Source organism: Sinocyclocheilus anshuiensis, unplaced genomic scaffold (genome assembly GCF_001515605.1).
Source record: "Sinocyclocheilus anshuiensis isolate Anshui unplaced genomic scaffold, SAMN03320099.WGS_v1.1 scaffold242, whole genome shotgun sequence".
In the NCBI taxonomy this organism is placed as follows: Eukaryota; Metazoa; Chordata; class Actinopteri; order Cypriniformes; family Cyprinidae; genus Sinocyclocheilus; species Sinocyclocheilus anshuiensis.
Window position 1 is genome coordinate 50,404 of NW_015546053.1, and position 8,133 is coordinate 58,536.

At 35.7% G+C, this 8,133-nt stretch overlaps 1 protein-coding gene across 1 annotated transcript in view; it reads left to right on the top strand.

Annotated features, from left to right (window-relative positions):
* Nucleotides 1-8,133, top strand: part of LOC107699220 (neuronal PAS domain-containing protein 1-like) — a 56,147-nt gene that overhangs the window by 36,230 nt on the left and 11,784 nt on the right. The gene's annotated exons all lie outside the window — the stretch shown is intronic.

Genomic DNA, 8,133 nt, shown 5'->3' on the forward strand with positions numbered 1-8,133 from the left:
TATTAATTTACATTTTCAATATAAAATTTTTTTTGTGTAATAACATTAAATGCAAGGAATGATTTTTGTGTGGATGATCGATGTGTCTATCTTGGACAAATATTTAAATGAGCAATTAATGCGATTGATTAATTAGTTGACATACTTTGCAATTCAAATCTGAAATCGATTGACAGGCCTAGTTTATGTTATAAAAGACCTGCATATACTTTCATCTGTGTTCATCTATGATTGTGTTTTTTGTGTATTGTGAATCTCCCCGTGTCCCTGTGCTCATTTCTCCAGCTCTCTTCTTCTCTTGAGCCTCTCGCCTCTCCAGGTGCTTCCTCTCTGTTGATCGTCTGTGGCCTCTTGTACAGGGAATGTTAAGTCCTGGCATTTCACCCAGATGCATAAATAATAACAGTAATTACCTGCACAGCAATCAAAGTGTCGCTCCAGCGAGCCGGGGTCTGTCTCGGGAACAAATCGATAGACATCTTAAAAGCCACATTGATTGTGTGGCAAAAAAGAATACACACACACAAACACACTCTGGGATGGGTGTGAGGGGGGGTGGGAGGACAGATAGTGTGTTTAGGAGGGAAAATAGATGTGAATGAGTTCAGCTGGTTGAGGAAAACAAGTGGAATTGTGAGTGGTCAACCCTTTATGGCCGTCTTGCCATTTAATTATTTACAAGCTCAGATTACTGAATACCTGTGTGAGCAGGACACATACTCAAAATAAGCTTTATTTTGTCTTTATTTTTCTAATTTGAACTACCTTCTCAAGGTGCGGTAACCAGGGGCTTTCATCAACACTATAGGTCACAGTCACATCAAGTGTGCCCATATTTTCAAGTTTTGGATATAAATCGTATTTACTTGCAGTACAAAGTAGTTCATGAGCTTCACATGTATTAAAGAGCTGCGTTGTCGTTGATAAGCGATAGAAGACATTTTCACATTTTGTTTCCTACAATTGAGCCTTCGCAAAGACCAACTCCCCTCTTTATTACCGTTGCTATGTCCGACAAGCCATGCCGCTCTCAACCACACATCATGTTCTAATGCTGTGGAAAATACATCGCGGAGCAAAGAGGACACTGACAACACACCGACAGACAAGACAGAGCAGGTTACTTTTGGTATGAAACAAAGTCTCAGCTTTCAATGTTTGTCATTTTGTAAGAAATTCAAATGATAAATACCGTTTTGCGGTCAGTGTTGGTGGTAACACATTACAAGTAATGTGAGTTACGTAATCAGATTACTTTTTTTTAAGTAACTAGTAAAGTAACGCATTACTTTTTAATTTAGAAGGAAATATCTGAGTTACTTTTTCAAATAAGTAACTCCAGTTACTTTTTCCCCATGTATTGACTGATAGCTCTCGTGTTGCCATGTTGAGCGAAATCGGGAGTAAGTGCAGAGGCGTTGTGTGCGCTGTGTGAACATGATCTTACTGTAGTTCCAGACTAAATATGAACGTGTATTTACTAATTTCACCTGCACAAAAACAGATTCAGTATTCCTCAAAATGAATAAAAACAGTCAAATGCAAACTCAGAATATTATACAAACCTGCAATAATTAAATATGTTAAATAAGACAAATATCATTTATGTATTTAATCCCATTTTATTAACCAATGTCTTTGCTACTAACCTTCGATGATCCAATTCAATCATACTAAGCAAAAATGACACATTTGTATTTCATTTTTGTTATTGCTGAATAGTGTTGAACTTTCTTCTCCTGTCATATTCTCCATGCAATTTGTTTGAGCTGCGCCCTCTACTGTACAGACGTGAATTTACATTTCCTTCTGCGTGAGGTGTATTCATTTCATTTTTAGTGTGAAAGGGCTTTTACATTTGTAAAAGAAGACTTTTTATATTTAAAAACAAACAAGTAAGCCCAGCCCAGATTTGAAAAGTAATGCAAAAATAACGTAATGCATTACTTTCCATAAAAAGTAACTAAGTAGCGTAATTAATTACTTTTTTAGGGAGTAACGCAAAATTGTAATGCATTACTTTTAAAAGCAACTTTCCCCAACACTGTTTGTGATCGCTGTAGTGCCTCAATTCAACTGGCATGTGAACCGATCATCTCTTCCTCTTTACTACTAGTTATAGCATGAAATAAACATGAATGAACATCAGAAGGTATCTTGTTTAAAACACGGAAAGAGACACAATTTTCCAAGTTCAAGTCCACCAATGTTAATCTACTCTCCTGTCTGGTTTGTCCCATTTTATTAACCAATGTCTTTGCTACTAACCTTCGATGATCCAATTCAATCATACTAAGCAAAAATGACACATTTGTATTTCATTTTTGTTATTGCTGAATAGTGTTGAACTTTCTTCTCCTGTCATATTCTCCATGCAATTTGTTTGAGCTGCGCCCTCTACTGTACAGACGTGAATTTACTCTCCTGTCTGGTTTGTTTGTCGGACAAAAATGGCAGATTCTGCGCTACGATTGGTCAGATTGCCTGTCAATCAAACTCCCGGCGAAAGGTCAATTGTAAATAAATATCCACATAATCTAGCACTCTTTTTATTTTCTGTCTTACAACTGTCCTAATGAATCAAACTGAACAGTTCCAGACCTTTTTGCAAACCCGATTGACTGTTTCAAAAGAGTGATTCATTCATGAATCTGGCATCCCTATTCTAATTCTGATTCTGTGGAGCTGATAGAAAACACACATGACTTGATATATTGTCAGAGAAAATGATTCTCAGGTTGGTATGTTATAATCTTCACTAACATTAATATTTAGCAGTAATATTTTACTGGGGCACAGCGTTCTTTCACTGGAGCTTGTTCCCCAGTAAAAAGGGTCTGGTGACATTGGCGGTAACATTAGTGAAATTTTGCTGCAATTTCACGGGGAAAAAAATTATCCGTTGTCTATTGTGTAGCGATGTACGAAGCACAGAAGTCATTTTCAAGCAGCTTTCTGTTGATGAAGCAAAATCTGCATGGGGAAACCTTTCAGCCTTACATGAAATTCCAGATTGCATGGATTCCTATTAAAATGACTGGATTTCACCTCAAAATTTGTTGAACAGTGGTAAATGTGACCGCACCTTTAGACAGCATCCTAACTGAGCAGAAACTCATATATGACTGATTTGGAACAGGATACATAAACAGAAACTCCACACGCTGCAAAAAACAGTGCTACTCACATAAAGCGCATCAGACACGCATGTCACAATTGATTCTAATACAGTTTGACGTTCGCATGTTGCTATTGATGTAATTCACTTAAAAAATACATATCAGACAAAAATATTGTATATATATTAAATATTTAATTAGATTAAATATTTATGTATATATATATATACAACTTTTATTGAATATATTACACTGAACTATTTTTATTGATAGTTTTCGGTATTCAATGATGTATGTTAATTTATAGTTAAAATTTAATGTCCGCAATCTTGAATTCTTTTGCACAGTGCATTCTGGGATTATTTTACCATTTCAGTAGGAATCCATGCAATCTAGAGAGAGAAATATTCCCCACACTATTACATGATTTTGCTGCATGGTTTGAAAGTGAAAGTGAGGTGTGATCAGAGCTGGGTAGTAAGTGATTACATTTAATCTGGATTACTTAATCAGGACCCAAAAATTAAGTACTTGTAATTAGATTCAATTACATTTTAAAATACTCGTAATCAGACTACAGTTATTTTGTTATGGATTACATATTATTTACACAATAAAATTAATTTATTCATAATTTATTAATTCTCCCTAATTCCTCTTTTTTATCTGTTAAATTTTCCTTTCTAAAATATCCTACTCTTATATACACTCAGAAAGTCTTCCAGATTTGTGGACATTCACACAGAGATCAGTCACTAGTCATGTGGCTACACAGCATTTGACCACTGGATTTACAAAAATCATTTCAAGTTTAAGGGGTCATATGATGTTGCTAAAATTATTATTTAGTTTTTTGTATTTGGTGTAATGCAATGTGTTTATGTGGTTTAAGTTTCAAAAAACACATTATTTTCCACATACTGTACATTATTGTTGCTCTTCTCTTCCCCGCCTTTCTGAAACGCGTTGATTTTTACAAAGCTCATCGTTCTGAAAAGCGCGGTGTGACGGAAATGTTACGCCCATTACCATATTTGGAAATATACAGCGGTGGCGGTGGCAGCAACAATACTACAGCGAGAATAAAAGTTGCAGCTTCTTTTTTTGTCTATACATTTGAGCGGTGTTATGCAAATCTTCCCACAGAGTGACGTAGATTTGTGGGGGCGTGTTTAGGAATTTGTGGATTAGTCTAAACTTTTAGAAAGATTTGAGACTTTAATCTTTGCGACTTTACGGATCTTATTTATGCACGAGCAGCTAGTAACACTCCAAAGACAAAGGAAAACATAAAATCGCGTCATATAACCCTTTTAAGAAGTGTTTTAACATTGCATCAGCTACTGATGAACAAAATTTTTATTTTAATTATCAGTCAGTCAGTTATTTTACCATGTATTACTTTTGTTTGTCTTTCAAACACATGCTCAGAATGCTCAAATTCACCAACTTTTTTCATGGTTCTCTGACATTGGTTATGGTCACATGACATGCTTGCAAACTTACACTTATTTTAATTTTTTCAGTAAGTTAGTTATTTTGATTCATTTTAAAATTATTTGTTTTCATTTACAATTTTTATGATTTAATTAATTATTAGCTTTTCATTAAACTCATAAACTCTCTGCAGTTCCTTCACAAACCCAGTTTAGAAAACACTGACATAATGTTTAATGCACTTCATGTTGTTGAGAACAACAAATTAAATATATTTTCTTCAGTAATTTTTATATCAATATGGTACAAGATTATACTATTTAAATCAATGTGAAAAACGAGATAGGTCAGAAGTAATCTAAAATTAATCTTAAAGTTGTATGATTATATTAACTAAAATGTGTAATGTAATATTACGTTACTAACTACAATTTTTGTCATGTACTTTAATTTGGAACCAGTTATGTATTACAATTTGTAAGTAATCTGTGATTATTACATCGCTACACTACTGACAATAGACAACTGACCTTAAAATTTCACAGAAATCTTAAAGTCCCCATGAAATCAAAATTAAAGTTTTTTGGGTGTTAGTATCAATATGTTAGTCTTAAGGTTAACTATAAGGTAGTGTGCTCCAAAACAGTGACAGAATTCGCATTTAGAAGATATAAGCATTCAAAGCTTGCAGCTCGTCACTTCCGCCAAAATGGCTCAACTATTTTTTTGACGTCATATCATACTTCAGCTTCTCATCAAACTTTCTGTCCAATCAAATGCTCTCTAGAATCCGAAGCGCCCGGCCCCTACACTATAAAGTAGACGCTGAAGCCGCGGCTGAAATCGGTCACTTGTCCACAGAATTAGTATTTTCTGTACAGTGAATGGCACGTAGTGCACTATATAGGGGACAGGGAACGATTCAAACAGTGTAAATATGCTTTCCATTGAGGAAAAAAAGAAGTCTGGTTTCTGAAGTGCTGAAATGTCAATCATTCATCCACATTATGACCTACAACTTTTGGTGTAATGTTAATAAATACTTGTCATTTACCTGACCAAGGATTTTCTAATTAGTTAGTTAAAGCAGCACTATGTAACTTTTGGTGCTCTAGCGGTTAATAAACAGAACTGCATACATCCCGCGGAAGAACATTCCAACCGGAGCTACTTCTCTAAGTTTATGTCTATGGCGATTCACGCTGGCATGTGCTACTCCGCAGCGGTGACGACCCGACCAGGCTACAATAGTCCAAATATAAGGACTTTTTATAAATGTACCTTATTATAAGACAAAAACACGTTTTGGAAGATGAATTCATGATGTACTCACTCATTATATACATTTTGCAAATTTTGAACACAGAAAAAGTTACATAGTGCTGCTTTAAAATGGAGCTTCATGTTTGAACAGCATTCCTGTCTGGATCAGCTGAGGTAGGCCGCACGCTAGGTTTTGGAGCATAGCTAATGTATTACTCAATATCTACATTTTAGAATAGTTGTGAAGTCATCAAAATTATTCTAAATTTCAGATGCGTCAAAATCGCCACCATTCAAATTTTGAACACAGAAAAAGTTACATAGTGCTGCTTTAAAAAGGAGAGCTTCATGTTTGAACAGCATTCCTGTCTGGATCGGCTGAGGTAGGCCGCATGCTAGGTTTTGGAGCATAGCTAATGTATTACTCAATATCTACATTTTAGAATAGTTGTGAAGTCATCAAAATTATTCTAAATTTCAGATGCGTCAAAATCGCCACCATTTGTCTAGATTCCTCTAGTTGTTTTCTTTTGTCAATTTCATACAAACAGTTAAACGGTTGGAGTTATATTGAATATTGCACAATCAGATTCGAGGACCAGAAAGAACTGTTGTATAAAAGATTTATAATATATCATTCTAAAATATAAAATAAACGTGACTTATTTTATTTTTTGTATACAAAAATAATCACAAACATTTCAGTTCAGTCAAGTGTGTCCAACTGCTGCCTGGTAGCGTTTACACCGCCACGGTCCTTCACTCCGGCTTCTGTCTGGGTCTCAGAGGTCACGCAGGAGGAAATCCATTAACTGTAAGCATAAGACCCCACTTGTTACCTTGTGTCAGAGGTCATGACACGCCATCGTAGATAGAGCCATCCGTTCTGGTTAATCCCTGTGACCTCTCCAAAGACAGTAGGGTTCCTTAGGCGGATTACGCAGGGTCAGGGACCTTGAGAGCGGGATGATATGCCTGCTTCCAGGCTGCTTGACCTACAGAAGCCACAGCTCCAGGCCTAGATGGAGGTCTAGGAGCTTAGCCTCTCGTCTCCTCTCCACGGCCAAAGCCACAGCATCTGGGAAATGTGGAGGGGCGTATGGGGTGGGAAATTGATCCTGGGCTGATTAGTATGCAGACCCATCACCTTGCCTCCTCCCCATCTCTTCCTCTGCCTCCTCCTCGTCCTCTTCTCTTGCTCCTCTCCCATCAGTCAGTAGCAGACTGAGAGAGTGTTGTGGACACCTGCCCGGACGCCTCATACATATTAAATCCTAGCTATTATTTATATCATGTCTTTCTCTCTCTCGCTCTCTCTCTCTTCTTAACCCTCTTCTTAACACTTACCAACAACCTTTTCTTACTTCTATTTCTGCACGTCTTTAGTAAGTCCTGACAGTATTATTGTAACACCAAAAGACGGTTTGCGCTGGTGCAAGCTGTTAGTAAATCTGACCCTAAGTATTTTATAAGTCACTTTTTATCAATTTAATACATCCTTGCTAAACAGAAGTATTAATTTCATTCAAACAAAATTCTTACTTCCCCCCCCAGATTTTTAAATGGTGGTGTATGGTAGTATATGTGTCTTGCACCATGAGCACTACTGTGTCGAGTTAAACAGTTAAACTTAAGCGTCTCGAGACACAAGTGCTTTATTCCATTTCACTGCGTCTAGCTAATTTCGAATGCAAGAATGTGTCCTGTGTGAACGGCCTCTGACACACGCTACTACAGGACACCACACTTACTGAGAGCAGCAGCACATAATAAGTAAAGAGCCGTTCACACAGGACATGTTCTTGTGTTCAAAAACAGCAAGACGGAGCGTAACATTTCAGGTGTCTTGAGACAGGCTTTTCAAAGTTTCACTGTTTTAACTTGACACTGCCTCTTAAAAACACAGCACCTTGGTACAAGACACAGTGTGAAATAAATATATGCTAGACATTTTATTTTATTATTATTTTATACGGGTATTTTGAGAAAATGTAAAAGTCCATGGAAGTAAAAAAGGATCATATATTCATTCATACTTTAGTACTGGAAAGTAAAATTTAATCAATTTTAATTGAATTCATAAATAAATAAATACATACTTATTTACTGATATATAACAATATTTAAATATACTGTTTAAATCAAGAGACTTTTTCTTCGGAGATTTCCTGGTTGTAATAAAAAAAAAAAGGTTATTAGAATATTAAAAAATGTAGGTTAAAACTGCTTTTTACATTAAAATCAATCATATTTTTAAATAAAAATGTAAATAAAAAATATTTTTAAAAAATGGTAAGATGAAGTAGTTTCTTTT